This window comes from Brienomyrus brachyistius, chromosome 2 (assembly GCF_023856365.1).
Source record: "Brienomyrus brachyistius isolate T26 chromosome 2, BBRACH_0.4, whole genome shotgun sequence".
Lineage (NCBI taxonomy): Eukaryota > Metazoa > Chordata > Actinopteri > Osteoglossiformes > Mormyridae > Brienomyrus > Brienomyrus brachyistius.
In genome coordinates this window covers 27,385,873-27,403,905 of record NC_064534.1, presented here as the reverse complement: position 1 = coordinate 27,403,905, position 18,033 = coordinate 27,385,873, and the positions used below count along the sequence as shown (strand labels likewise).

Genomic DNA, 18,033 nt, shown 5'->3' with positions numbered 1-18,033 from the left:
CCTTTGAACTTATCGGGATGTACAAGAACTTATCGGGATGTGCAAGAACGTATCGGGATGTGGTGTTATCCCTGGTACCAAGATGGTAGAATAACTTCAGTACCTTGTCCTTTAGCTGTTCAGAAGGAGGTCAGCTTTCACCTCTTCAAAGAAAAGTGGAGACGTGCAGGGCCGCGTTGAGCTGCAGATGTTGTTCTAAACACGTTAAACGGAAAGAAGGCGTGAAACTGGATTGTACTGCTTCAACCGCAGGGCTTAAACATGACCCAGGGGGGAAGTCAGAGCTCCCTCTTTAGTCTGTACACCCGGTATAAAAATTGTCTTCAGATTGTAATTGGGACACCAGCGCCTAACAATTATGCTTGTGCTGTCTCATTTTCTCTTCAGAATTTGCTCCCTTGTTCCCAAATATCGGTCTGTAGCCATCTGTTAGGCTAAAAGACTGGAGATGCTATACTGAGAGATGAGCTGCCCACATTTGGACTGCTGACTATGAAAGAGAATTGCCAGAATGTTCACCAGATGTCACAGCCTGTTTGCTTTGCTTGCTAATCATAATTATTGTCTATAATGGACAATACTGGCTCGAGATTAAAATCCAGCTGTTTAAGGTCTTAACATACTGATTAGGATGGGATGTTGGTATAGTTGGCTGTCATACTGTCACTATGCCAGACAGAGTTACTGTAATATAACAGGAGTAAACTGAAATATATATTAATTGCAGATAACTGGATGGATGGATGGATGGATGGATGGATGGGTGGATGAATGGATGGATGGATGGACAGATGGATGGGTGGATGGATGGGTGGATGGACAGATAGATGGATGGACTTTAGGTTAAAGTTCAGATATTCAAAAATGAATGCTGATGCTATTTCCATTGTTTTTTTTTGAGAATAACAGCATATCAATATAAACATGACAATCATTTTTAAAGGCATATCTGTCATTTATCATTATCAGCAGAAGCACAAGAGACCTGGACCCAGCATTCAGGAGGCAGCTGTTGGGCAGCATCTGCACCATGCTGCCCTTTTGCCATGGACCTGCTATGGGGTGGGTGGGTGGGAGCCCCTGACAATGGGGCGGCCTTCCGCCGATTAGCTTCAGCGTCTTTTCCCACAGTAGAGACACCATGCATTCTTCAGCCAGATGTGGCTCAAGGAATATTTCGTCACACTCCGGTACAGCTGGTGTTTTTTACCGGCCCCTCCCACGCCTGTCTTTCTTGTTTTTGTGGGAACATGACCTGGTTAAAGACAAAAAAAAAAAAAAAAAATCACATTTTTGCATCTTTTAGTTTATTCACATTGAATACGCTGACCTCCCTTCCTCTGTAAAATAAAAGCTGAGTGTGAGGGAGCCTATTGAGGCTAAGTGAGGCACTCTGTGAGACAGGCCTGGAGGGGGAATGCAGACAGTACAGGACTCTGGGCAGGCAGGATGTACGGGCCATAAATTCTCATGCTAATCAGCATCTCCGCCATGCTGCTCCTTTTTTCATACCTTCCCAGTATGAAGGGCTGCAGCTGCAGAACTCGACTTAAAAAGTTTGACTAAATCTTTCCAGCAGTCCGCCAAAAAAAAAAGAAGGAAAACACATCCACTGTAAGGCCAGCGAAACATTTTGTGCTAATGGTCAGCTTTATTAATCCTCACATACAGACTCGGTGGCCATTCACAGTGTGACATTTCTAACCAATCCACAGACGTCGTAATCTCCGGGCAACTGAAACGAGGTACTTCGCCCTGCACGCATTTTACTTTTAATGTGCATGGATCAGGGGCTGCGTGCTCGTGTCGTTTGGCCGACTTATCAGAAGCTGCCAGAGCTCTTGCATCTATGCTAAGTGCAGCAGACTGTTGCGGTCCAAAATGACAGAGCATCCAACATCTTCTCTTTGGATATTTACTGCCCGATTTCGAGTGGCTGGCGAAGAACAAAGCAGATGGATTGAATTTAATTCTCCAGTAAACCCGCAGAATATAGAATTATACAATTTGCCAGATGGTAATAACTTTGCTTTCCAGAATAATGTGGTTTGCTAAATAAGCTTGGCATTTTATCTTTTTTTGCATAATTACATTTTTGTGTTCTTGCTAATGGGTATGCTAATGTTCACTACTCAAACTGAAATTAACCCGAGTTTGAAATTTATATAAATATGTAACAATCTTTATCTAATGGTTAAATAGATATCATTATGGAGGGACTGTGAGCAAACACATGGAATTGAGGTCACCATGACATAAACAAAACAGACTTTTCTTTGCAGGATTTAACTAATATTAAATTAAGAATTTTAGAGGAGATTAAGGCCTACATTTTGTGCTTACATACAAATAGTTGTACTTATTCTCTGATTGCACATTGTAAAAACAAAAACAATCTGAGGTTACTTAGTTTTGATATTTTATTTAGGTTTAGTTTCTTTAAATTTTTAAAACGTAAATAGATAAAACTATTGAAATACAGTCTCACACGCAGGCAAACTACCATTCATGTCATTCTCACTAGTAATTGCTGCTTCTCCTGATGCCAATATCTGGTATAATGGTTAATTGACATAAACCTTTCAGCTACTCCGATTAAATTCTTGAAGCCGGCAGGTTTAAACGTGACAGGCTTAGCAATTTCTGTGATTTTTAAGGATGTTTTAAAACTCTGTTTGAAATTTATTATTAAAGATTAGATAGTTATTACACAGTAATTAATAATACATTCTGCTAAATAATTATCCTTTAACATTTTAAATGTTCTGAAATATCCATTTGTTTAAATGTATAAATAATACATACATATTATGCACAATAATAGTAATAATGTAGGGAGTATTATGGACGCATTGCTGTGGTTTGATATTCAGTGGTTGGCATTCACTAAGTACTACAATGCCGGCCACTCCAGCCTGTGCAAACCTGATTTAGGTTGATACATGTAAACAGGATTTAGGGCTAACAGAATGTCCTCTGTGCTTTTTCTCAGGCAGGGAGGTTTTTGGCCAAAATTGACCCAGCTGGTGCCTGTTATCCCAAAAAGGCCACCCCAGCTCCTGGAGAGTGACATCTGCACAGAGGTGTGTCAATGTCTTATTGTCAGAAAGACCACGGAGAGTAGCCGTTCACTAAGCGCAGATTCATCAGCCCTTGAAGGGGGGGGGGGGAGGGGGTGGTGCTTCTGAATACTTACTGATTCTCATCTCTCTGTCTTCCAAAGAAATATATAACAGTAGTTTATTTTGAGTAAAAATCACACTCCCAGATACGGTGTCATATAGAAACTGTAATGGGGTCAGTAACTGAGAATGTTTTGTCTTTCAAAAAAATATGTTTTGTTTTTCATCTCTGAAACTTCAGAGGTCTTAAGCTGAAAATGGAGCCAGAGGATACGACATAAGGCAGTTATGGTTTTATCTGCTCTCTTTGAGAAGACTTAAAGTCCTATTTTGAGAGTGGAATTTATTTTTCGGCTTTAGCATTCAGCATGTGGTTGTGTGTCCTCAGGTCTCAGCTCATGAAACACTTGGATAATCCTTTAACTGGGGCTCAAACCTACTTTACAATTCCATTGTTGGAGGCTGTATGGCTGATTAATATGCTTGAAGAAAAAAAAAAACGCATAGACTTGACGTATTCGTACCACTGAACACGTCTTTAAGGCTCGAGAACATTTGGGAAACTAGATACGGCGCTGACTTAAAGGCCAGTGCAGATCAGAGGGTTCGATGTTTATACGGTACATGCAGGCATGTCTGTCACACAATGGCTGTAATCTTCAGTGTATGGGGATTGGCATGACATTGGGAGAATTGCTAACAATTTGTTTTGCCTCTTGAAGAAAATGTGGACAAATTCAGCAGCAGCATATGGTAAAGTCTGAGAGATAAGCAGCAATGACTGAATACGATAACATGACATATAACATAACATATAACATAACATATAATGATAAAAGGTGGTAACAGCACGCTCACATTTAAACAGTGTGCTAACATTTATTTTACCAGGAGAAAATCCGACTGTGCTTCAGAATCTTGATTCTGTGACACTTCTCAGAGTCTATGACACTTCTCAGAGTCTATGACACTTCTCAGAGTCTATGAATCTACCACAAAATGTTTAAGCACTGGCTTAGTTCCAGCATGGGATTGCAAGAGTGTCTCGTCTCAGCAACTGATGTCCTTCTGTCCTAGGGACGGAGTTCCAGCCTCTGCAGGCGGACAGAAAGGAAGAGGTACAGTTTGTGAAGAGGGGAGGGACGACCTGCAGAGGCTCGGGGGCCACAGCTGGGGAGGCAGGTGCCACAAGCCGGTTTATGCTACGCTCAGATTGCTGGTGCCAACCTGTCAGTGGAAAATTATTTAGGCATGTTTGCACTAAGTGTGCCATTTTCGCAAGCAGAGCTAGAGCCAACCTACTTGACATTACAAAGTCTGAAATATGTTCTGTACCATTGCAACCATGTAACGTTTGAATCTGAGACCGAATTAATTGTCATGGCAACCGGCAGGAAGTGGCTTTGAGTGCTGTTCGGACTTTCGCATGGAGAGCTGTGACAAACAAATCTAAGCTTCAGATTTCTTTGTATTTGGGCCAAAATGTAATCATATGAGCAACATATTATATGTGATTTCATCCAACATGGTACCTAAAACCCATTGCTATTGTGTGCCATCATTTTTGGTAGCTGTTACATACCAGTCCAGAACAATTTACAGCTGATCCTGCTCTTATGAGAGGTTGTTTGGCTTTTGCAGTTTTCACCTGTTCAAGCTTAATCGTCAGTAAGTAAGTAAGCTCTGTATGGGAATGTTCTTAAAAATACATCCATTATCCAGAATCCAGTGGTGGGTAATGGTGAAGTTGGAGCCTATCCCAGGAAGCACAGGACTCAGGGGGAGCAGCTCGGTCGGGATGGCAGTCCTTCACAGGGCATATAATCACACACCCATTCATGCACTGCAAGCAATTTAGAGGCACCAATTAGACCAACTGCATCTACTTGGAATGTAACAGGAAATCCATGCAAACCCAAGGGAAAAGCATACAAACTATATACACAGAGCTGGGGCACTCAGATCTACAACCTTGGGGCATGTGAGGCTGTAGAGTCACAGACAGAGCCGCTGTGACTCCCTTATAGAAGAAAACAACAACAACAGTAACTAGCAAATGCAGTACTGCTGCAGGTAGAGCAGCCTGCTGCGAGTTTGCTCTACACCTTCTTGCACGACTACCCTTCATCGGTGCACAGATGGCGCTAAACAGACATTTCTCTTCTCATATCATTTGTTTGCTCAGATCAGCCCCAGCACTGCAAGGCCTTTGTGCATGTTACCATTGATTAATAACCAAGTATTACAGTCACTCTGTTGAAATTTGCTATGGTGATTCAATAACATCTGTTTATTCTTAGAAGCAAACAATTACGAGTATTTGAAATGGGCTTCTGTGACTGATGGATGGTTATATTGGCAGGACAAAGTTATGTCTAAGCAATCTAATAGTTTCCAAGTTGAACTTTTCCACAGAGTTTACTCTCCGTCTCATATCCACTGCCTGGATTGTCTGTTGGTCTCATCTATGTAGAAGTCCCTGAGGTCCTCCTGTGCTCCTTTAGGTTCCAAGGTGCTGATGTATAGAAATGAAGGGATCTCCTATAGACCTCATGGACAAAATGATGTCATGCTATAATCATTGCTTGGAGTTGATTGGTGAAGGTAGCTTCTGGAGGAAGGGCTGTACCTTACACCCCATGCTATGTCCTCTTATAGTTCACAAAAAGTCTGCAAGGGAAGCCATACTGCTCTAGAGCTGTAAATTTGCTTTGCAGGTAAGGACTAAAACTTGAAGAAAATAAACACTAAAATCACCCTGCTACTTATGGTCATGCATTTGCTTGCAGCAAATGGTGTTTTTTGCTGGCAAAGTCAGATTTGGGATAGAATATCAGAAAGAATTATCTATCAGCCATTTAGACTATTAAATAAAAATTGTGTATTTTAGTTTTTTTTTTTACTTCTCTCCACTGAATAAGATCGTGAAAACCCTTACTTTTCATTAGATGGCTGGACTTATCAAACACCTACCAGACAGACTTGCTATGTTGTAAAGCTATAATTGAAACTGCTGCTGGATTACACAACAATAGTCCAACCATCCATCCAATCCTCCAACTGCTTATCCAGCAGTTTGCCATTGGGTCCAGCCTTGAGCCTATTTCAGCAAGTGCAGGGCAGGTGTTCACACTGGAGAGGTTGCTGATGCATTTCAGAGTTAAGAACACACAATGTGTAATTTAGAGTTCATCTAATCACATGATTTTAAGGTGCAGGATGACCGCTCCCACCAGACACACACATACACACACACACACACACGCACAGAACAGTCGGATGATATTCACCCCCCCAGGCATGGAATTGTGAAACAACAATGGAGCACACAATGCCACAGTCTCACTCAAACTATAGTCTTAGTTGATTAATATATCGATTCCTTGTCTGAAGTCTGTAAGCTGCAGGAGACCTTTATAATGCCAACAGGGGCCCTTTGTCCTCTGTATTCAATGAAATTGCTCTTTTTCCCCCATGTGTGCCTGGAAACAGTTTGCAGGGTCGGCATTTCCTCCTAAAGTAGGGCCACAGCGCTGTGCCAGCCAGGTCGCCCCCCCCCCCCCCCCCCACTGCAGGTCCTGAGCCCAGCTCAGTGGGAGGAGTAAACTGTCACAGCAGTGCGAGCTAATTGACTGCCGGTGCCCCCACTGATCTGCCAGTAATCGCCAGGATTATGGCACTCGTGTAATTTAATTGTGGTGCCCCTTTTGAACGCAAAGCACCTCTTACTCTGAATGCCCTCAAGAGTACTAGGGTGTTGTGCAAGAGTCTGAATCATCCAAACCTGATGCATTTATGCAAATTAAAATTTAGTACAGTAAGTAGGACTCGCCTCCATTATCTCAAGTAAAAAGACTTGTGCAAATTCATCTGGAAGCACTTGTCCACAATGAATAATATTTTTTATTTGTCGCTGTTGGGATTCATCCCCTGTCAGGGATTGTTTTGAAAATATTACAGAATGGATGTCAGAGTCGTCTTCTACGTGGTACGCTAATGAGATTTCTTCTGGCATAAACAGAGTTTGTTTGGCACACAATGCATTGCTTTTTCTGGCGTAAGATGTGAGAGCGGCACGGTTGCATGAAATACCTGCTGTCACACAGGCATTTCCATCTGTTTCTCCAGCAGATTATTCATAGGTCCACACTGACCCTCTTTGGTGCTTCCTGTGGTAGGGGGGTGGGGCCTATTCTCCACTGAGACAGGTGTGCGGCTCTCACTTGGTGAGATTGCACAGGACCAATCGGGCAATCACTGCTCGTGGATGCTCATGCTGGTGTAATCACATTTCTCTCCCCTCCTCCTTCCCTCCACATGGACACACATGCAGTCATACAGTAAGTATGTATTGGAGACGTGACAGGATTGTACACACTGTGCACACAGATGTTTCCTCAGCTTAAAAAGGCATTCTTTAAAAATTACTTTTTAGAACAATAAATAAAGTTGACCCTAAATGGTCCGTTTTTTTCCTAATCAAATGTAAATACAGGACACATCTCTCACGGTGCTTTTGAGAATAATTCTGAAGGATAAATGTCAGTTAAACGACCTTCAGAATTTTTTTTTTTGCATGATAATGGTAAGAGCTGTATATATATTTTACAGTTAAAGTGACACCGCCTTGAGATACGCATCGCCTTGGGTTAGGAGGCAATGGCCGTCCTCCCCCATTAATAACGCATATGGCTTCCCCCAAATGGCACCACGGTTGTCTGGGTAGAGAAATGACTTTGTGTCGAACTTATTTTCCGTCCCGTTATCGCCTCGTGTCTCATGGCAGCCGCGGTTTTGGGACTTGCCTCCGTGCTGTTTCGGGGGGCTGGACACGTAACAGTGCTTTTATCTCCTAGATAATAACGTGCCACGATGATAGAAAGTCCTGTTAACTAATACCCAAGGTGTCGTTACCTACTTTATCATTAGCCTGCCCTCGAACGATTCTGTACGCCTGTCACAGCAAAGTAATGGGATCATCTTGCTGCTTTAATGCTACTCTTTGTGTGCATCGGGGAAAATGTTTTATATCTTTATATAGACAAGCTTTGGTTCCATTCTGTTTACTGTATTTTCCAGCCCACAAATTTTTAAGGGCTGTGACAGACAACTCTGAAAACATAGAAAAATGTATCTGGAATGCTAGTTCTGTTCACTCCTATCTGGGCTACCTGGTAGTAAATCTTTTAACTACTTGCCATGATAGGTGTAAATTTTGTGGGTATACTGTTTTTATTTGCCAGATTCTCACCTGTGTACATCTACACACACACATTCATATTTTTAGCATTTTGATGGCATCAAATCGTATTTAATGACTTAATAATATAATGGTAAATGGACGGCATTTATATAGCGCCTTTCTACTCCTACGAGTACTCTAAGCGCTTTGCATTTTATGCCTCACATTCACCCATTCATACACACATTCATACACCGGTGGCGGAGGCTGCCATGCAAGGCGCCAACCTGCTCACCGGGAGCAGTTTGGGGTTCAGTGTCTTACTCAAGGATACTTTGACCTGGTCAGAAGGAACCAACCATAATGATCTTGATCTTGCTTTTTTTCACTTAGCGTAACACATTTTGCTGTTAAGCACAGCAGCATCGTCCTGCACATGCATATTTGCACACATGAACAAACACAGACATATACATACGATCTGGAGAGAGCTGGAAAGATACTCACATCCTATCACAACTGCATATAACAAATGCCACATTGTATAAATAGTGCAGTATACACACTTATAAATATATCCTATTTCCCTGCAAATAATTTGCTCTTCAAATGCCCTAAAATGTTTGAATGTTCCCTGCCTTGTGCCCTGTGCTGCCTGCGATCCAACCCAGGATATCCCTGCAACCCTGACCAAACCAAAAACGGTTTGAAAATGGATGGATGGATGTTTCAGTGTAAAGAAAAAAAACCACTAAGTTCATTAATACTTGAACTGGTTTAGTTATTTTCATCACAAACCATTTTTCAAAGATTTAAAGTAGAATGCATTTTTAAAATTAAAATAAATGACCTTATATATAAAGATACATGGCCTAGACATTACTGACTTATGGATTTTTAATTTTTTTTTTAATACTAGGCTATGATTACAGATTTCTCGATGCTATTCTTTATGTAGTGCTTTCCATCTTCATTCGAGCACCTTACCCTAATGTACACTGTGTTGTCACTCAGTTAGGCCTGTTTCCAATTACCCAGAACATCTCTAGCATTTGTTCCTCCATGGCCTCTCCTTGTCTCTCAACACCGGCCCCACTAGACTCAATTTCACAACAATTTGCACGGTGGTATATGTGGTTGGGCAGGCTCAGGCTCTGCCGAGAGAAGCCAGGAACGTCTAATTAGCCATAATGGATGCAAATGCTCGAAAACCCTTTGTGGCACCCGAACAATGAATAGTAAACAATGATTCAGAGCGAACGGCAAGCAGCCTAGGAGGGATCGAGTGCCCGCTGATGGGTGTCACATGCTGCAACTAAACGAGGCAGTATCTGCCACTTCCCTGGCTGGCTATCTTCTCGTTTGATCCCTTGAGGGACTTCTCCCTGCCTGTCTGTAGGAGGCAGTGGTGAGCGAGTGTGGCCTATCGGGGTAACTTGTTGGATTTAAGGTACCACAGTTTAAATGGACTTCATATTCGTTCACATACATTTTGCCCAGACTACCCGAAATCCAACAAAGTACCCCGATAAGCCAGTAACCCCGCTTCGTAGTACAGGCCCCCATTCTGAGAACAGGGTTTCCCTTAATTAACCGGATAAACTTTGTTCCCATGTAAAGCAGCACAGTCTGTTTACCATCGGATCGTGCCATTTACATCTTCATAATAGCATCAGCGTGCTCCTGTTTATCTATGTATACAGCAGGTTCTGTTTAGGTAATTAAATTGAGTATGTGTTCATGCATAATTTTACAGTACCGACATCATAGTGTTTTCAAACATTTTATGTTTAATTGTTATTTAGCAGATGATTTTAGCCGGGATTACTGACTGAGGCTTGGCAAAAGCTGAACTGCGAGATACAAACTGCTGGCCGAATAAACAATGTCAGTCGGTAAATCAAGTTAATCTAATAACGAAATCCTGTCGATGCTCAGGAAGTGTAATCCGATTAAGTCGCAGGGCTGCTAGTGAAATAATCACTTTCGAAAGAAAATGGCGAGCACATCGAGAAATATGGTGGCGTGCAGCTGGACACACGGGGATACTGAACGTTACTTCCACAGGGTTCCCGCGGATCCTTAAAAAGTCTTTAAATGCCATGAAATGTCTTAAAATGTATCATTTTTACTGGCATGTAATCGTAAAATACATCCCATCACATTGGGTTTAATATTTAATAAAATCATGAATGTTTATGGAATCATATGACCTCCAAGCTTGCACTTCCTGTTTATTATTGCCACGATAACCACCCGAGTTCGGGCTTCCTTAGCACATAGATATCAAAACACTGCATTCCGCCAATCTAGGATATTTTGATATCTATGGTTGGTAAAGGTGTGTATATGTATATAGCCTGCGCAAGCTCATTTTGATTTCGCAGGTTCGGTGTAAACTAGCGGACGTAGTTCGTGTCAGTAGGATCCGTGGTCGACATGGGGAAATGCAAATTTAATGAGAATTGAACAGACAATGACAAATATGCAGGTTGGCTACAACACTCTACAGACCCACATGGTTTCAAATGCTCGTGTTGCAAGAAGACCTACAGATTGGGTAGAATGGGTATTGAAGTGGTCGAGACACAACGTGTGTCGAACACAAATGCTATGAGTTCTCAAAGAAGACTTCACTACCCATCCAGAGCTACGTTCAGTGTAGGCCTAGTCTGCCAGATGCTATTTTGGAAGCTCAAACCGCCGCCAAAGTTACAGCTTCGGAAGTATCGTGCTTGGCAGCATTAGCTGGGTTTTCAACAACTTCAACACTCACCGTAAGGCCGAAGTGCTTTGGTCTCTATACACGGTGAGCCAACATCATTCTGACAAATCCAGTAGTGAAATACACAGTGTTTCAATCGATATTCCCGGATTCAGACATAGTAAACTCATTCACCTACGGGACGGATAAGACCGCGTATATATCTAGGTTCGGTATTGCACTGTTCATCCAACGTGAGCTGAGGTCAGCTGTGAATGAAGACAGCTTTGTAATTATGTTTGATGAAAGTTTAAACAAATCAATTACTGTAAATCAAAAATAACTAGACCTTCATCTGAAACACTGGACCACTACTGAGATCTGGAACATTTGTGGAATTGCGTTACTATGGATCACAGTTTAAGCAGCCTCTAAGTAAGTGTGACATTAGAAACATAATTGTCATTTTTTTGACATAGAACACAATTTATTTGAGCTTTAGGGTTTAAATTTATATGCCTCTGTGAAATTCCCCTCTTCACAGGGTGCACAGCGTCACTTGGTGGTAACAAAAGCGGACCTTTTAAAATCGTTGTGCAGTTCATGTATATGTGATGTACATTTAAAGCGACAAGAGTTATTTTTTTTTTGGCGGTGAAAATGGTATTTTTTTCTTTTTGAGGTCTTAGAAAGATCTTGAAAAGTATTCATTTTGATGTTAAAAATTGTGCAGCAACCCTGTTCCAGCCCGCACAGACAGCCACTGCTGCAGCTAACATGAGCTCCACTGCAAGTGGAAAGATCAAGAGAGACACGTTCATTTAAATTACTTATCAACCACGTTTTACTTAGCTGTGTCAATTTTGTGTCCTGGTCACATGTGGGCGTAATTGCAGATGTTACTGCAAACTGTACCTTCTTCTGTCAGGCATATTTAAGCTCTGTATAATGACACCGCAGGAAGCCCTGAGTCTCTAAGTAACTCATACTGTGTGAGTGTGTCTGCGTGCAACCTGTGATGGGGCTGGTATCCCATCGACTTGCTTGCACCCTGCACTTCCTGGCATAGGCCCCAGGGTCACTGCGATCTCAAACTGAAAATGCATGTGCTTGAACTCTTTCTTTGTTTTTGAAGGTCAGCCGGGTACTTGATGCCAGATGGTGTGAATGTTTTTGGCCCCTTTTAAAGATGGCAGCAGCTAATCATCAGTGGTATTAATACTCTTAAAAATATCCTCATACATACAATTCAGATTAAGTCCAAGATGCTAGTCATGTGCTACTTGGGAGAGATTCCAGGCTCACCGAAACCCTGAAAACAGGATGGAGAGACATATAAAAAAAGTATTTAGTTTAGAAACATCATTTAATTCTCTCATTTAAATCCCATTGTTTTTAGTACTGTGTTTTTAAATTACTTTTCTTTTTGATGGTACTTTTAAGCATATTAGTGCTGTACTGTTCTTTGTGAGCTCTTGTCTGTGAAAAGCACTTTATAAATAAGTTTTACTTACTGAAATAGTGGTTTTACATGTGCCCAATGTCTGTATAGGTGTTTTCTGTTACAGGATAACTTTCTTTATGCAACACGTGACATATAAAGGAGGTCTGTAGACAGCTGAGGTGGAGCAGGCTGGTGTACACAGTGTGGTCAATGTCAGCATTCATACAGGGGATTTTCAAACCACAGGGAATGGGCAAAGGGTGTGAGAGAGGCCCCTCCACACTAGGTAAGATTCTTAGCAAGAATGCAGTTCAGCTGCGGTAGCGTGAAGCAGGATCTGTAGCTCAGCATGCGACCGCTACCCGCCTGCGATTACTGATATCATCCTTGCGGAATCCACACCGTGCTACCAGTTGGCTATTTGTCCCTCATTTCTGTGATAAAACTAAAGCATAAAAAATAAATCTTTGCAGTGGATCCACGGCTGTATAACAAACTCCAATACAGTACAACAGGCATACAGGAGTGAAGACGGCATAGACACATAAGTAAAATTAATAAGCATTACTTGCTCTGTGTGTCTGGAAGGTTGAGGAATCATCCCTGCTTACACCATGAATGTTCAGCTGACAATCCCAATGAGCAACGCCTTCAGCTGTCCCTCTGCCATTCTTTTGTCAATATTGGCTGGAAATATGATCCAGGCAGCTAATAATACCTTTGCCCTATTTTCTCCCAGTGAGTCTGATGCTAATCATTTTAGCTGGAGCATCCAGACCATGAGGCGACTGTGTGCATAAGAAAACCTAGTAAAGGGTGTTCGGCATAGGGTTGGGTGGAGTTAAACTGGGGTTAAAGGTAAGTGACGTTAGGGACTCATGCACCCGCCTCAGTCCACAGGCTGGGGAGACAGTTTGCAGGTGTGGGCATTTCAGGATTCAGGTCCGCAGCTAAACAAAATTATTTGCCATGGAGAAACATCATATCCCTTCATTGCAAAGAGAGGGGAGGGGGGATCGGTTTTCAAGTACGAGAGAGTCCCCGCCCACAGCGAGGACCTGCGGATGGTTGCAGTCAGGGGGCTGATCCCACAAATTAAGGACTGTCAGACACATATTTGGAACTCGATTTGTTCCCAGACCTGACCTCACACATGTTCCGCTGGGCTGTACAGGCGTTTTCCTGCGATAACGTTACGTTAATCTCCGCTAGACGCAGAAGACAGTGCACATGTTGCGATTTTATTCTCGGTGAAAATAGCCTTTTTACTAATCTGAGAGACAAAACGGTCGTGTGTGTGTGTGTGTGTGTTACATGGGCTACCTTAATTAGGGTGTAGCTCTGGGGGGGTTCAGATGGGGTCTGGCACCACATGTGTGCTTCTCGCCACCTCAAACCAGAAGATGTCACCAAACCGCAGTGATACACGGGCAGCTCACTTAAGCCACTACAGCTAAGGCATGTACGCTTTCTCGTTAACTCCAACCCCGAACAGCGCTCCAACAACAATCATAAAAAAAAAATCAAATCATGTTACCGCCAATGAAACGTACATCCACGAAATTAAACCTGATCCTCTCGATAAAAGACTGGATAATTGGTTTAATCTGGGCGCATAAACGTGGGACTGCCACAGCGATGGGTAAGGTTAAAGTGCTAATATAGACAAATAGGTCAGACGCCGTCTGCTAATTCACCAGACAGAGTTCCGGCACATGAGTGTTTTTAAGGGCCTGATTTATACTTCCTCGTAGGGCGGCTAAATAAATGAATAAGTGAGCCTTTTAACACGGGACCGAGTTCATTTTCCGTAGCTCTTGCATGATCAGCCTCAGGACTGGGGGCTTTCATAAGGCCTGCATTATTTATGGCTGCTTTTCTGAATGCTGGGACATTAAATTTAAATGCCTGTTTATTGGGTTGGAATTACTGGCTACTTAGTTGCCACGTGGTTTAACCATCAGTTTTTAATGCTTCTCTGGCAGAAATTTTGATTTCTTTTTTCGGAACGTCTTTTCATTCGTTATTCACTTTTGCTGTTCAGATGCATCGCATCTTTAAGAATAAAAAAGACTGATGTGTTTAGAGCTTTTTTTATGCGTTTTGACTGGGACTTCAGTTATTGTTTATGTTTTGTGTACTTATTCTTGTTCAACACTGTTTACAAACGTTGTACTTTTTTTAGTTTTTAGAAATAAAGATATTTCTAAAATATAGATTTATTCTTTGTTGTCTTTTATAAGCCGTCAAATTCATATAACCTAAGCACCAGTGTTACTTGCTGGTACTTTATGTAAGTCATGGAATTTATTTGATTTACACAGTGAGTAGTTGTAAGTGTAGTTCGAGGCTTCTGTAACCTGAGTAGCAGGTGTTGTAGATGATACTTCCATCTTCCTTAACTGCTTACCCAAAATGCTTCTCTATGACGGACTAGCCTATTTAAATTGTCCATAATGTGTGTATTAGTGCCCTGCCACGGCCTGGCATCCTGCCCAGGGTATTCCCCTGCCTAGTGGCTTGTACTGGATCAGCAGTTATAAGATACATAAAAAAAATTATTTACTTGTTTACGTGTCGCCATCAGGTCCATCTGACTGGTCACTGAGGAGCCCATTAGGATGGAGATGGTCATAATGGTATGTACTAGCATGCACAATGGCATCAAACACAGACATGCAAGCCTTCCACTTTCTTTGGCAAGTTGCTTTCTGGGCTACACAGTTTCTACCGTATGCTGAGATGATCTCAGATGATCAAGCCCCTGGCTCTTTATAGGTGCTGTGGCTTCTGTCCATGGACTCCAATGATTATTGATGCTAAGCTAAGTAACCAAGATTATGGCAGTACAATGCATCTAAGGATTTTTTCGCATATGCGTAATAGTGTTTACTTAAAAATAGAGTACTACAAACACTAGTCTTTGAATCTCCTGTAAAAAATGGATATTTTAAAGGTAGCCAACAATTTCAAGTACATCCTGATTTTTAAGTAAATTTTTAATTCAACAACATTGCCAAGAGTGAAATGTCCATTCATATTGTTCACCTTTCAATGTGCCATGAATTTGTCGATTTGTGTATTCTGGTCTAGATGTTGTGGCTATGAACCGTCCGATGCTAACCACAGATTTTAATGGCACACATTCAATAATACGATATATTCCCGTGGCTTTAAGCTTCTGTTTTCACAGAATGTTTCACATTAGCTTAATTAAGATTGCTGTAGAATATGGTGGCTCAGTGGGCAGCATTATCTCATAGCTCCAGGGCGGCAGATTCTGTCAGGGTGGGGAGGGGGCCTTGTATGTTTTTTTCTCTGTGAGCTTCCCTCCCCCCAGTCAACACCCATGCTGTTCATTCGGACTGCTGTGTGGGTATGAGATTTGTTTTTTGTGTGTGGGCTTATCAGTGCTGATGAGATGCAATCCCTTCCATCCCCGTTTGACACCCTGCGGTTTCTGATGTCGACCGGATCACAACAAAGCAGCCTAGATAATCAGCCTTTAATGATGGATGGAAGGATGATATATGGTACAGTTATTCATGAGTTAGAGATGAGTTGTAAAGTATTTAAATGAATTATCTTTGTAGTTTAAATGGTAAATATCACTGAGTGCTGTTTAAAAGAACACAGTGAAGTTTTTTTTAACTTTTCCCTTAATGAGAATGAATACCTCAACCTTTAACTAAAGCGTAATTACCTCACAGAGGCTTAATTAAAAATAATAAGTTAATAAGAGCAGAGATCGAGATACAAAGCCACCACTTAAGATCTTATACTAGTTTTAAGTATGATAAAAGCAGAAGATATAACAAATGAAAGAATATAACAGTGTATACTTTACTTATAGATATGTCACACTATAATGAAATGCTGCCATATTCCTCTCAGTGGTAATTTCCTTACTCGACAAAGGCCTACCGTTTTACATGTTTAATACCTTGTTCAGGCTGTAGTTGCTGACTGAATCTGAGGTCCTGTGTACACTGAAAAAATAATTAATTGGCAGAACAACTGAACCAATAGTTAAGACCGATAAAGTTACGTTGACCTGCATTACAGGTCACAGGACCCTATTATGTACATTGTAATTTTGTTCAGTTTAATTTTGGAGGTCTACTGGAATAGATTTGTATGCTACAAAGTTCCTAAAGCACATTATGTTTCTCGTATTGTACATCTCTATTCATCCATCCATTTTCCAAACCGCTTATCCTACTGGGTCGCGGGGGGTCCGGAGCCTATCCCGGAAGCAATGGGTACGAGGCAGGGAACAACAAAGGATGGGGGGCCAGCCCATCGCAGGGCACACTCACACATGCACTCCTACGGACAATTTAGCCCAGTTAGCCTCAGCATGTTTTTGGACTGTGGGGGGAAACCGGAGTACCCGGTGGAAACCCCACGACGACATGGGGAGAACATGCAAACTCCACACACATGTGACCCAGGCGGAGACTCGAACCTGGGTCCCAGAGGTGTGAGGCAACAGTGCTAACCACTGCACCACCATGCTGCCCCTCATCTTATTCCACCCATAACTCTGTGTGAGCTTTAAGCCCCACCTCCAGTGAGCCCAGTGAGCTCTGATTGGTCAGCTTTACCTACATGTTCTGCCCCTGTCTTGCAGTCTACAGACAGATCCTTGCAGGTAGGCAGCTAATAATAATTGTCTTAAGAGGTGACCTCATCATGTTAAGGAAGTAAGGGCTGGAATTCCAACGAGGATTTTCAGGCAGAATAGAGATGACTGGTCTTTGTGGTGAACCCAGTTAATCCCATTAGCATGTACTTTTGGCCTTAAACTTTGCAGACCATATTTATGCACATTATATAACACACTAAAAGAAAAGGGAAAAAACATAAAAGCATAATAATAAAGATTAATCATGAGTAAGGTTTATGGCCAGTAAAGACCAGTAAACCCAACCCAGTTTTTTAAGCAGTCGCTTGAGGGAAATACGCATGTGATACCCGTGATACGCATGTGCTCCCTGAGAAGGTTCCGGAACACTTCAACAGTTCAAATGGAGCCAACAAAATTGTTAGAACAATTTACAGCCCATGATAATTTCAGCATTGTTCTATATTTGTGTAATACTGACATATAACATTAACTGAGATCATGTTAGGATGACATTTAGGTTGGGGCTGCACGACATAAAAAAAAATCCAAATATCATGATATGCATTATTTATAAAGCAAAAAATTGGTTGAAAATTTGTTCAAACCTAATCTACCAATAGAATCTGTCCAATAAATTGGTGGTTCTGCCTTGAGTCACGCCGACACAATGCTTTGCTGACGAGTCTCTTGCTTTTGCTCAGTATCTCTATTGAATCCAAAATATTTGGCTTCCCAAGTTCCAAAGAGGTTTGTGCTGGATCACATGCCATAAAGAAACACATTTTAAATTTGACATGCTTCTGCAGTAGCATGTTGCTCTATGCTAATCCTCTGTGATTGCATGTCAGCAAGTTTTAGATAAGACCCCAACAATTTTATGACAGATTTATCAATGCAATGAGCCTTTATTTTTGTTAATTGACTTGCAGAAAAATATGGCATGGAAGAGAC

General features: G+C 41.7%; 1 protein-coding gene and 2 long non-coding RNA genes across 5 annotated transcripts in view; 2 read left to right on the top strand and 1 right to left on the bottom strand.

Annotated features, from left to right (window-relative positions):
- The window catches only part of riok2 (RIO kinase 2 (yeast)), a 399,097-nt gene that overhangs the window by 27,280 nt on the left and 353,784 nt on the right, over positions 1-18,033 (bottom strand). The window lies entirely within an intron of this gene.
- Positions 1,374-4,617, top strand: LOC125709864 (uncharacterized). Its single transcript, XR_007382850.1, has 3 exons — positions 1,374-1,745; positions 2,993-3,083; positions 4,200-4,617. It is a non-coding gene; the product is annotated as an uncharacterized LOC125709864 (long non-coding RNA).
- LOC125709871 (uncharacterized) overlaps positions 13,223-18,033 on the top strand; it is a 42,195-nt gene continuing 37,384 nt past the window's right edge. For 2 of the 3 annotated variants that reach the window (XR_007382857.1, XR_007382855.1), the window contains exons 1-2: positions 13,226-13,310; positions 15,040-15,091. This is a non-coding gene — a long non-coding RNA (uncharacterized LOC125709871). Of the gene's footprint in view, positions 13,311-15,039; positions 15,092-18,033 lie in introns of all 3 variants that reach the window. The other variant, XR_007382856.1, reaches the window with a different exon arrangement.